Source organism: Pempheris klunzingeri, chromosome 5 (assembly GCF_042242105.1).
Source record: "Pempheris klunzingeri isolate RE-2024b chromosome 5, fPemKlu1.hap1, whole genome shotgun sequence".
NCBI lineage: Eukaryota > Metazoa > Chordata > Actinopteri > Acropomatiformes > Pempheridae > Pempheris > Pempheris klunzingeri.
Window position 1 is genome coordinate 28230040 of NC_092016.1, and position 12905 is coordinate 28242944.

General features: G+C 44.5%; 9 non-coding genes across 9 annotated transcripts; all 9 read left to right on the forward strand.

The window, feature by feature from the left end:
- Positions 1-1399: 1399 nt before the first annotated feature.
- On the forward strand, positions 1400-1470 carry trnag-gcc (transfer RNA glycine (anticodon GCC)). The gene has a single exon. It is a non-coding gene; the product is annotated as a tRNA-Gly (tRNA).
- Positions 1471-2437: 967 nt separating this feature from the next.
- Positions 2438-2508, forward strand: trnag-gcc (transfer RNA glycine (anticodon GCC)). Its single transcript has one exon. It is a non-coding gene; the product is annotated as a tRNA-Gly (tRNA).
- Positions 2509-3475: 967 nt separating this feature from the next.
- trnag-gcc (transfer RNA glycine (anticodon GCC)) lies at positions 3476-3546 on the forward strand. Its single transcript has one exon. It is a non-coding gene; the product is annotated as a tRNA-Gly (tRNA).
- Positions 3547-4513: 967 nt separating this feature from the next.
- Positions 4514-4584, forward strand: trnag-gcc (transfer RNA glycine (anticodon GCC)). The gene has a single exon. It is a non-coding gene; the product is annotated as a tRNA-Gly (tRNA).
- A 967-nt stretch (positions 4585-5551) lies between these two features.
- Positions 5552-5622, forward strand: trnag-gcc (transfer RNA glycine (anticodon GCC)). The gene has a single exon. It is a non-coding gene; the product is annotated as a tRNA-Gly (tRNA).
- Positions 5623-7627: 2005 nt separating this feature from the next.
- Positions 7628-7698, forward strand: trnag-gcc (transfer RNA glycine (anticodon GCC)). The gene has a single exon. It is a non-coding gene; the product is annotated as a tRNA-Gly (tRNA).
- Positions 7699-8665: 967 nt separating this feature from the next.
- trnag-gcc (transfer RNA glycine (anticodon GCC)) lies at positions 8666-8736 on the forward strand. The gene has a single exon. It is a non-coding gene; the product is annotated as a tRNA-Gly (tRNA).
- Positions 8737-9703: 967 nt separating this feature from the next.
- On the forward strand, positions 9704-9774 carry trnag-gcc (transfer RNA glycine (anticodon GCC)). Its single transcript has one exon. It is a non-coding gene; the product is annotated as a tRNA-Gly (tRNA).
- A 967-nt stretch (positions 9775-10741) lies between these two features.
- Positions 10742-10812, forward strand: trnag-gcc (transfer RNA glycine (anticodon GCC)). Its single transcript has one exon. It is a non-coding gene; the product is annotated as a tRNA-Gly (tRNA).
- Positions 10813-12905: the final 2093 nt, after the last annotated feature.

The window sequence follows — 12905 nt, forward strand, 5'->3', positions numbered from 1 at the left end:
TTCACCTCAAGTGTGAAGAATGCGCTTAATCCAATGAGAGGAGTTCGAAATGCAAACATTTCACCATGAGCACTATGAGGTCCAATTAAGCACTACGAGGTCCAGAAACGCACTCAGCGGGTTTCCGTCAGGATCTGGAGATGTCGCTCGACACTGCACCTATGGCATTCTTTATCTCCAGATGTGTCAGTGAGTTGACCAAAACATCTGCTTAGTGTTCTTGGAGAGTGAATAGATCCATACCCTTCAAAAAATGGATTTTGTATGTCTCAGTCAAAATTGCCAGATGCTGTTGACATAGCACTGAAACGTTGAGTAATGAACCCCTTGCAGGCTGTCGTGGTAGGTGAGCGTCACATCGGCATTGGTGGTTCAGTGGTAGAATTCTCCCCTGCCACGCGGGAGACCCGGGTCCGATTCCCGGCCAATGCAATGTTTCTCTTAAGACACCTGCCCGGTTTGAAAAGGGAAACCTTCAGCTACTGTTGGCATTCCACAATGCCGCTTTCAGACGGGTAGAAATCTTCCTGACACCTTCCTCCAACATCTTTTGGACGAGGACAATAAATCAAACACTATGATGACATGACCAGAACGTTGTCAACATGAGAGCAGAAGTTTGACGTCATTATTCACTTTGGGATAACAAGTCGTGGAAACTTTTTTCCGGAAGGCCTCTCGTCATTTGAAGCAGCAATTGCAGAACTAGCAATGCGTAATGCTAATGGGCCTCGCACTCATGATCTTGAGGCCAGTTTTTCTGCATCTCTCCCCTTGCAGTGCCGCTGAAAAACCCATATGTCAATAAATGAAAGCTGCATCTTTGTAGCAAGTAGCAAAGTTAAGTGAAGTATTAAGAGAACTCACATCAAGTGTCAAGAATGAGCTTAATTGACAGAGAGCAGGTCAAAATACACGTTTACTATCAGGACACAAACTCATCAGTAGACCTTGATCCAAAATGCATCAACGTCTACGATTTTACATTCTTATTCAAAACCAGCAGAACTGTGTATCTGAAAGCTTGTCTTGAGATAATTCACCTCAAGTGTGAAGAATGCGCTTAATCCAATGAGAGGAGTTCGAAATGCAAACATTTCACCATGAGCACTATGAGGTCCAATTAAGCACTACGAGGTCCAGAAACGCACTCAGCGGGTTTCCGTCAGGATCTGGAGATGTCGCTCGACACTGCACCTATGGCATTCTTTATCTCCAGATGTGTCAGTGAGTTGACCAAAACATCTGCTTAGTGTTCTTGGAGAGTGAATAGATCCATACCCTTCAAAAAATGGATTTTGTATGTCTCAGTCAAAATTGCCAGATGCTGTTGACATAGCATTGAAACGTTGAGTAATGAACCCCTTGAAGGCTGTCGTGGTAGGTGAGCGTCACATTGGCATTGGTGGTTCAGTGGTAGAATTCTCGCCTGCCACGCGGGAGACCCGGGTCCGATTCCCGGCCAATGCAATGTTTCTCTTAAGACACCTGCCCGGTTTGAAAAGGGAAACCTTCAGCTACTGTTGGCATTCCACAATGCCGCTTTCAGACGGGTAGAAATCTTCCTGACACCTTCCTCCAACATCTTTTGGACGAGGACAATAAATCAAACACTATGATGACATGACCAGAACGTTGTCAACATGAGAGCAGAAGTTTGACGTCATTATTCACTTTGGGATAACAAGTCGTGGAAACTTTTTTCCGGAAGGCCTCTCGTCATTTGAAGCAGCAATTGCAGAACTAGCAATGCGTAATGCTAATGGGCCTCGCACTCATGATCTTGAGGCCAGTTTTTCTGCATCTCTCCCCTTGCAGTGCCGCTGAAAAACCCATATGTCAATAAATGAAAGCTGCATCTTTGTAGCAAGTAGCAAAGTTAAGTGAAGTATTAAGAGAACTCACATCAAGTGTCAAGAATGAGCTTAATTGACAGAGAGCAGGTCAAAATACACGTTTACTATCAGGACACAAACTCATCAGTAGACCTTGATCCAAAATGCATCAACGTCTACGATTTTACATTCTTATTCAAAACCAGCAGAACTGTGTATCTGAAAGCTTGTCTTGAGATAATTCACCTCAAGTGTGAAGAATGCGCTTAATCCAATGAGAGGAGTTCGAAATGCAAACATTTCACCATGAGCACTATGAGGTCCAATTAAGCACTACGAGGTCCAGAAACGCACTCAGCGGGTTTCCGTCAGGATCTGGAGATGTCGCTCGACACTGCACCTATGGCATTCTTTATCTCCAGATGTGTCAGTGAGTTGACCAAAACATCTGCTTAGTGTTCTTGGAGAGTGAATAGATCCATACCCTTCAAAAAATGGATTTTGTATGTCTCAGTCAAAATTGCCAGATGCTGTTGACATAGCACTGAAACGTTGAGTAATGAACCCCTTGCAGGCTGTCGTGGTAGGTGAGCGTCACATCGGCATTGGTGGTTCAGTGGTAGAATTCTCGCCTGCCACGCGGGAGACCCGGGTCCGATTCCCGGCCAATGCAATGTTTCTCTTAAGACACCTGCCCGGTTTGAAAAGGGAAACCTTCAGCTACTGTTGGCATTCCACAATGCCGCTTTCAGACGGGTAGAAATCTTCCTGAGACCTTCCTCCAACATCTTTTGGACGAGGACAATAAATCAAACACTATGATGACATGACCAGAACGTTGTCAACATGAGAGCAGAAGTTTGACGTCATTATTCACTTTGGGATAACAAGTCGTGGAAACTTTTTTCCGGAAGGCCTCTCGTCATTTGAAGCAGCAATTGCAGAACTAGCAATGCGTAATGCTAATGGGCCTCGCACTCATGATCTTGAGGCCAGTTTTTCTGCATCTCTCCCCTTGCAGTGCCGCTGAAAAACCCATATGTCAATAAATGAAAGCTGCATCTTTGTAGCAAGTAGCAAAGTTAAGTGAAGTATTAAGAGAACTCACATCAAGTGTCAAGAATGAGCTTAATTGACAGAGAGCAGGTCAAAATACACGTTTACTATCAGGACACAAACTCATCAGTAGACCTTGATCCAAAATGCATCGACGTCTACGATTTTACATTCTTATTCAAAACCAGCAGAACTGTGTATCTGAAAGCTTGTCTTGAGATAATTCACCTCAAGTGTGAAGAATGCGCTTAATCCAATGAGAGGAGTTCGAAATGCAAACATTTCACCATGAGCACTATGAGGTCCAATTAAGCACTACGAGGTCCAGAAACGCACTCAGCGGGTTTCCGTCAGGATCTGGAGATGTCGCTCGACACTGCACCTATGGCATTCTTTATCTCCAGATGTGTCAGTGAGTTGACCAAAACATCTGCTTAGTGTTCTTGGAGAGTGAATAGATCCATACCCTTCAAAAAATGGATTTTGTATGTCTCAGTCAAAATTGCCAGATGCTGTTGACATAGCATTGAAACGTTGAGTAATGAACCCCTTGTAGGCTGTCGTGGTAGGTGAGTGTCACATTGGCATTGGTGGTTCAGTGGTAGAATTCTCGCCTGCCACGCGGGAGACCCGGGTCCGATTCCCGGCCAATGCAATGTTTCTCTTAAGACACCTGCCCGGTTTGAAAAGGGAAACCTTCAGCTACTGTTGGCATTCCACAATGCCGCTTTCAGACGGGTAGAAATCTTCCTGACACCTTCCTCCAACATCTTTTGGACGAGGACAATAAATCAAACACTATGATGACATGACCAGAACGTTGTCAACATGAGAGCAGAAGTTTGACGTCATTATTCACTTTGGGATAACAAGTCGTGGAAACTTTTTTCCGGAAGGCCTCTCGTCATTTGAAGCAGCAATTGCAGAACTAGCAATGCGTAATGCTAATGGGCCTCGCACTCATGATCTTGAGGCCAGTTTTTCTGCATCTCTCCCCTTGCAGTGCCGCTGAAAAACCCATATGTCAATAAATGAAAGCTGCATCTTTGTAGCAAGTAGCAAAGTTAAGTGAAGTATTAAGAGAACTCACATCAAGTGTCAAGAATGAGCTTAATTGACAGAGAGCAGGTCAAAATACACGTTTACTATCAGGACACAAACTCATCAGTAGACCTTGATCCAAAATGCATCGACGTCTACGATTTTACATTCTTATTCAAAACCAGCAGAACTGTGTATCTGAAAGCTTGTCTTGAGATAATTCACCTCAAGTGTGAAGAATGCGCTTAATCCAATGAGAGGAGTTCGAAATGCAAACATTTCACCATGAGCACTATGAGGTCCAATTAAGCACTACGAGGTCCAGAAACGCACTCAGCGGGTTTCCGTCAGGATCTGGAGATGTCGCTCGACACTGCACCTATGGCATTCTTTATCTCCAGATGTGTCAGTGAGTTGACCAAAACATCTGCTTAGTGTTCTTGGAGAGTGAATAGATCCATACCCTTCAAAAAATGGATTTTGTATGTCTCAGTCAAAATTGCCAGATGCTGTTGACATAGCATTGAAACGTTGAGTAATGAACCCCTTGCAGGCTGTCGTGGTAGGTGAGCGTCACATCGGCATTGGTGGTTCAGTGGTAGAATTCTCGCCTGCCACGCGGGAGACCCGGGTCCGATTCCCGGCCAATGCAATGTTTCTCTTAAGACACCTGCCCGGTTTGAAAAGGGAAACCTTCAGCTACTGTTGGCATTCCACAATGCCGCTTTCAGACGGGTAGAAATCTTCCTGACACCTTCCTCCAACATCTTTTGGACGAGGACAATAAATCAAACACTATGATGACATGACCAGAACGTTGTCAACATGAGAGCAGAAGTTTGACGCCATTATTCACTTTGGGATAACAAGTCGTGGAAACTTTTTTCCGGAAGGCCTCTCGTCATTTGAAGCAGCAATTGCAGAACTAGCAATGCGTAATGCTAATGGGCCTCGCACTCATGATCTTGAGGCCAGTTTTTCTGCATCTCTCCCCTTGCAGTGCCGCTGAAAAACCCATATGTCAATAAATGAAAGCTGCATCTTTGTAGCAAGTAGCAAAGTTAAGTGAAGTATTAAGAGAACTCACATCAAGTGTCAAGAATGAGCTTAATTGACAGAGAGCAGGTCAAAATACACGTTTACTATCAGGACACAAACTCATCAGTAGACCTTGATCCAAAATGCATCAACGTCTACGATTTTACATTCTTATTCAAAACCAGCAGAACTGTGTATCTGAAAGCTTGTCTTGAGATAATTCACCTCAAGTGTGAAGAATGCGCTTAATCCAATGAGAGGAGTTCGAAATGCAAACATTTCACCATGAGCACTATGAGGTCCAATTAAGCACTACGAGGTCCAGAAACGCACTCAGCGGGTTTCCGTCAGGATCTGGAGATGTCGCTCGACACTGCACCTATGGCATTCTTTATCTCCAGATGTGTCAGTGAGTTGACCAAAACATCTGCTTAGTGTTCTTGGAGAGTGAATAGATCCATACCCTTCAAAAAATGGATTTTGTATGTCTCAGTCAAAATTGCCAGATGCTGTTGACATAGCATTGAAACGTTGAGTAATGAACCCCTTGCAGGCTGTCGTGGTAGGTGAGCGTCACATCGGCATTGGTGGTTCAGTGGTAGAATTCTCGCCTGCCACGCGGGAGACCCGGGTCCGATTCCCGGCCAATGCAATGTTTCTCTTAAGACACCTGCCCGGTTTGAAAAGGGAAACCTTCAGCTACTGTTGGCATTCCACAATGCCGCTTTCAGACGGGTAGAAATCTTCCTGACACCTTCCTCCAACATCTTTTGGACGAGGACAATAAATCAAACACTATGATGACATGACCAGAACGTTGTCAACATGAGAGCAGAAGTTTGACGCCATTATTCACTTTGGGATAACAAGTCGTGGAAACTTTTTTCCGGAAGGCCTCTCGTCATTTGAAGCAGCAATTGCAGAACTAGCAATGCGTAATGCTAATGGGCCTCGCACTCATGATCTTGAGGCCAGTTTTTCTGCATCTCTCCCCTTGCAGTGCCGCTGAAAAACCCATATGTCAATAAATGAAAGCTGCATCTTTGTAGCAAGTAGCAAAGTTAAGTGAAGTATTAAGAGAACTCACATCAAGTGTCAAGAATGAGCTTAATTGACAGAGAGCAGGTCAAAATACACGTTTACTATCAGGACACAAACTCATCAGTAGACCTTGATCCAAAATGCATCGACGTCTACGATTTTACATTCTTATTCAAAACCAGCAGAACTGTGTATCTGAAAGCTTGTCTTGAGATAATTCACCTCAAGTGTGAAGAATGCGCTTAATCCAATGAGAGGAGTTCGAAATGCAAACATTTCACCATGAGCACTATGAGGTCCAATTAAGCACTACGAGGTCCAGAAACGCACTCAGCGGGTTTCCGTCAGGATCTGGAGATGTCGCTCGACACTGCACCTATGGCATTCTTTATCTCCAGATGTGTCAGTGAGTTGACCAAAACATCTGCTTAGTGTTCTTGGAGAGTGAATAGATCCATACCCTTCAAAAAATGGATTTTGTATGTCTCAGTCAAAATTGCCAGATGCTGTTGACATAGCATTGAAACGTTGAGTAATGAACCCCTTGCAGGCTGTCGTGGTAGGTGAGCGTCACATCGGCATTGGTGGTTCAGTGGTAGAATTCTCGCCTGCCACGCGGGAGACCCGCGTCCGATTCCCGGCCAATGCAATGTTTCTCTTAAGACACCTGCCCGGTTTGAAAAGGGAAACCTTCAGCTACTGTTGGCATTCCACAATGCCGCTTTCAGACGGGTAGAAATCTTCCTGAGACCTTCCTCCAACATCTTTTGGACGAGGACAATAAATCAAACACTATGATGACATGACCAGAACGTTGTCAACATGAGAGCAGAAGTTTGACGTCATTATTCACTTTGGGATAACAAGTCGTGGAAACTTTTTTCCGGAAGGCCTCTCGTCATTTGAAGCAGCAACTGCAGAACTAGCAATGCGTAATGCTAATGGGCCTCGCACTCATGATCTTGAGGCCAGTTTTTCTGCATCTCTCCCCTTGCAGTGCCGCTGAAAAACCCATATGTCAATAAATGAAAGCTGCATCTTTGTAGCAAGTAGCAAAGTTAAGTGAAGTATTAAGAGAACTCACATCAAGTGTCAAGAATGAGCTTAATTGACAGAGAGCAGGTCAAAATACACGTTTACTATCAGGACACAAACTCATCAGTAGACCTTGATCCAAAATGCATCGACGTCTACGATTTTACATTCTTATTCAAAACCAGCAGAACTGTGTATCTGAAAGCTTGTCTTGAGATAATTCACCTCAAGTGTGAAGAATGCGCTTAATCCAATGAGAGGAGTTCGAAATGCAAACATTTCACCATGAGCACTATGAGGTCCAATTAAGCACTACGAGGTCCAGAAACGCACTCAGCGGGTTTCCGTCAGGATCTGGAGATGTCGCTCGACACTGCACCTATGGCATTCTTTATCTCCAGATGTGTCAGTGAGTTGACCAAAACATCTGCTTAGTGTTCTTGGAGAGTGAATAGATCCATACCCTTCAAAAAATGGATTTTGTATGTCTCAGTCAAAATTGCCAGATGCTGTTGACATAGCATTGAAACGTTGAGTAATGAACCCCTTGCAGGCTGTCGTGGTAGGTGAGCGTCACATCGGCATTGGTGGTTCAGTGGTAGAATTCTCGCCTGCCACGCGGGAGACCCGGGTCCGATTCCCGGCCAATGCAATGTTTCTCTTAAGACACCTGCCCGGTTTGAAAAGGGAAACCTTCAGCTACTGTTGGCATTCCACAATGCCGCTTTCAGACGGGTAGAAATCTTCCTGAGACCTTCCTCCAACATCTTTTGGACGAGGACAATAAATCAAACACTATGATGACATGACCAGAACGTTGTCAACATGAGAGCAGAAGTTTGACGTCATTATTCACTTTGGGATAACAAGTCGTGGAAACTTTTTTCCGGAAGGCCTCTCGTCATTTGAAGCAGCAATTGCAGAACTAGCAATGCGTAATGCTAATGGGCCTCGCACTCATGATCTTGAGGCCAGTTTTTCTGCATCTCTCCCCTTGCAGTGCCGCTGAAAAACCCATATGTCAATAAATGAAAGCTGCATCTTTGTAGCAAGTAGCAAAGTTAAGTGAAGTATTAAGAGAACTCACATCAAGTGTCAAGAATGAGCTTAATTGACAGAGAGCAGGTCAAAATACACGTTTACTATCAGGACACAAACTCATCAGTAGACCTTGATCCAAAATGCATCGACGTCTACGATTTTACATTCTTATTCAAAACCAGCAGAACTGTGTATCTGAAAGCTTGTCTTGAGATAATTCACCTCAAGTGTGAAGAATGCGCTTAATCCAATGAGAGGAGTTCGAAATGCAAACATTTCACCATGAGCACTATGAGGTCCAATTAAGCACTACGAGGTCCAGAAACGCACTCAGCGGGTTTCCGTCAGGATCTGGAGATGTCGCTCGACACTGCACCTATGGCATTCTTTATCTCCAGATGTGTCAGTGAGTTGACCAAAACATCTGCTTAGTGTTCTTGGAGAGTGAATAGATCCATACCCTTCAAAAAATGGATTTTGTATGTCTCAGTCAAAATTGCCAGATGCTGTTGACATAGCATTGAAACGTTGAGTAATGAACCCCTTGCAGGCTGTCGTGGTAGGTGAGCGTCACATCGGCATTGGTGGTTCAGTGGTAGAATTCTCGCCTGCCACGCGGGAGACCCGGGTCCGATTCCCGGCCAATGCAATGTTTCTCTTAAGACACCTGCCCGGTTTGAAAAGGGAAACCTTCAGCTACTGTTGGCATTCCACAATGCCGCTTTCAGACGGGTAGAAGTCTTCCTGACACCTTCCTCCAACATCTTTTGGACGAGGACAATAAATCAAACACTATGATGACATGACCAGAACGTTGTCAACATGAGAGCAGAAGTTTGACGCCATTATTCACTTTGGGATAACAAGTCGTGGAAACTTTTTTCCGGAAGGCCTCTCGTCATTTGAAGCAGCAATTGCAGAACTAGCAATGCGTAATGCTAATGGGCCTCGCACTCATGATCTTGAGGCCAGTTTTTCTGCATCTCTCCCCTTGCAGTGCCGCTGAAAAACCCATATGTCAATAAATGAAAGCTGCATCTTTGTAGCAAGTAGCAAAGTTAAGTGAAGTATTAAGAGAACTCACATCAAGTGTCAAGAATGAGCTTAATTGACAGAGAGCAGGTCAAAATACACGTTTACTATCAGGACACAAACTCATCAGTAGACCTTGATCCAAAATGCATCGACGTCTACGATTTTACATTCTTATTCAAAACCAGCAGAACTGTGTATCTGAAAGCTTGTCTTGAGATAATTCACCTCAAGTGTGAAGAATGCGCTTAATCCAATGAGAGGAGTTCGAAATGCAAACATTTCACCATGAGCACTATGAGGTCCAATTAAGCACTACGAGGTCCAGAAACGCACTCAGCGGGTTTCCGTCAGGATCTGGAGATGTCGCTCGACACTGCACCTATGGCATTCTTTATCTCCAGATGTGTCAGTGAGTTGACCAAAACATCTGCTTAGTGTTCTTGGAGAGTGAATAGATCCATACCCTTCAAAAAATGGATTTTGTATGTCTCAGTCAAAATTGCCAGATGCTGTTGACATAGCATTGAAACGTTGAGTAATGAACCCCTTGCAGGCTGTCGTGGTAGGTGAGCGTCACATCGGCATTGGTGGTTCAGTGGTAGAATTCTCGCCTGCCACGCGGGAGACCCGGGTCCGATTCCCGGCCAATGCAATGTTTCTCTTAAGACACCTGCCCGGTTTGAAAAGGGAAACCTTCAGCTACTGTTGGCATTCCACAATGCCGCTTTCAGACGGGTAGAAATCTTCCTGAGACCTTCCTCCAACATCTTTTGGACGAGGACAATAAATCAAACACTATGATGACATGACCAGAACGTTGTCAACATGAGAGCAGAAGTTTGACGTCATTATTCACTTTGGGATAACAAGTCGTGGAAACTTTTTTCCGGAAGGCCTCTCGTCATTTGAAGCAGCAATTGCAGAACTAGCAATGCGTAATGCTAATGGGCCTCGCACTCATGATCTTGAGGCCAGTTTTTCTGCATCTCTCCCCTTGCAGTGCCGCTGAAAAACCCATATGTCAATAAATGAAAGCTGCATCTTTGTAGCAAGTAGCAAAGTTAAGTGAAGTATTAAGAGAACTCACATCAAGTGTCAAGAATGAGCTTAATTGACAGAGAGCAGGTCAAAATACACGTTTACTATCAGGACACAAACTCATCAGTAGACCTTGATCCAAAATGCATCGACGTCTACGATTTTACATTCTTATTCAAAACCAGCAGAACTGTGTATCTGAAAGCTTGTCTTGAGATAATTCACCTCAAGTGTGAAGAATGCGCTTAATCCAATGAGAGGAGTTCGAAATGCAAACATTTCACCATGAGCACTATGAGGTCCAATTAAGCACTACGAGGTCCAGAAACGCACTCAGCGGGTTTCCGTCAGGATCTGGAGATGTCGCTCGACACTGCACCTATGGCATTCTTTATCTCCAGATGTGTCAGTGAGTTGACCAAAACATCTGCTTAGTGTTCTTGGAGAGTGAATAGATCCATACCCTTCAAAAAATGGATTTTGTATGTCTCAGTCAAAATTGCCAGATGCTGTTGACATAGCATTGAAACGTTGAGTAATGAACCCCTTGCAGGCTGTCGTGGTAGGTGAGCGTCACATCGGCATTGGTGGTTCAGTGGTAGAATTCTCGCCTGCCACGCGGGAGACCCGGGTCCGATTCCCGGCCAATGCAATTGTGGCGATCGGAGGGTCAGGGAAACAAAGAAATAGTCGTTCTTACTCCATTTAACAAATCACGTTGCCAAAAAACGCCACTTTGGGATCTCAGCCCAAAGAACTGAATGACGCACCTTTAAAGGCGCAAAGGTCCGTTCACTCAAATAGCAAGAGACAGTGTTCCAATCTCAAAAAAAATACAAGTTTTATTAACAGAATTTGATTAAAATGATATAAAAACACACCATTCACACAGGGATTAAACTAGGGGACTAAATTAAAGCTGAGGATACTGGTGCACGAGTTGATGGAGCGGTGAATCCCAACAAACAAAAAAAGAGAAGACACCCAGCTGTGACAGTCACACACACACACACACACGTGAAGGATACCCGAATCCCAGGGAGCACAGCACACAAAAGGGGATCCCACCACCAGACCACCGGACCTCAGCAACTAAAACAAAAGGAACACACACACAGGTTAGTGGAGTTACAGTAATCCAACAGAACAAACAATATACAAAAACTTGGGAACAAATAAATGGCAGCAGAAATCAATTAAACTAAACAAAACTACCGGTTGCCAAATATAAGTTACTCAAAATACAAAGAGAAATAAGGTAAGAAACAAGAAAAACTCTGCCCAAATGAAATATCTAAACAAATAAATCTAAATACAAAAATAATCAATACAACAAATCAAGACAACGGAACAGGGCAATGAAAACAAAAATGCAACCCACACTCCCAACAAACAGACTTTAAAAAGGGCTCCAATCAAGCCAGTCAATTAATAACAGTCAGCACACCAGAGTACCACGCAATACTTGCGAGTGATGTAAGCCAGGGGAAAAGCAATTGTCTTAAGAAGGCAGGTCCACAGCTGGTGAAGTAGAACCTCTCCACCAGACGGATGATGGAAATCGGCGCGTTACAGCGGACACGCCGAGGAAACTCACTGACGCCGATCTCCACAAAGCAGCAGCGATCCACACAACGCAGGTCCCAACAAAGCAGGTCCCAACAAAGCAGCAGCGATCCCCAGCTACGAGCAGCGCCAACTGTGTAGTCAGCTGCTGACGCCACACACCTGACCGCAAGAATCACCGTGCCGACAGTGAGCGGGGTACACGATCCATTAAAAACTCCGGGGCACTCGAACCAAGGGCCCTGCAGTACAACACAGCAATTAATAATACCCACAGGCCTACACAGAAGGTGAGCAGACTAGCCGCCTTACCTGCCCGATGAGAGCGTGGTCGAGCCAGCAGTGACGCAACCAACCAGGAAGCAGAGAGGGAGAGCCAGCAGGGGGAAATCCACCCCTTAAATAGCCATGGCACCGTCAGTGGTTGGCTATGGTGCTGCCAATTGGCACAAAGTATAATAATGGCAACACAATTTCTATGCTGCTACACAATGTTTCTCTTAAGACACCTGCACGGTTTGAAAAGGAAAACCTTCAGCTACTGTTGGCATTCCACAATGCCGCTTTCAGACGGGTAGAAATCTTCCTGACACCTTCCTCCAACATCTTTTTGACAAGGACAATAAATCAAACACCATGATGACATGACCAGAACGTTGTCAACATGAGAGCAGAAGTTTGACGTCATTATTCACTTTGGGATAACAAGTCGTGGAAACTTTTTTCCGGAAGGCCTCTCGTCATTTGAAGCAGCAATTGCAGAACTAGCAATGCGTAATGCTAATGGGCCTCGCACTCATGATCTTGAGGCCAGTTTTTCTGCATCTCTCCCCTTGCAGTGCCGCTGAAAAACCCATATGTCAATAAATGAAAGCCGCATCTTTGTAGCAGGTAGCAAAGTTAAGTGAAGTATTAAGAGAACTCACATCAAGTGTCAAGAATGAGCTTAATTGACAGAGAGCAGGTCAAAATACACGTTTACTATCAGGACACAAACTCATCAGTAGAACTTGATCCAAAATGCATCAACGTCTACGATTTTACATTCTTATTCAAAACCAGCAGAGTGAGAGAAGTGGTGGAGGCAGGTGCCAGGAGCTGCTAGTGAATGGAATCCACTTTATGTTGGAAGAAGTCCAAGAACTTGGAGCAAAGGTTGGGGGCACCTAAAGGGCAGGG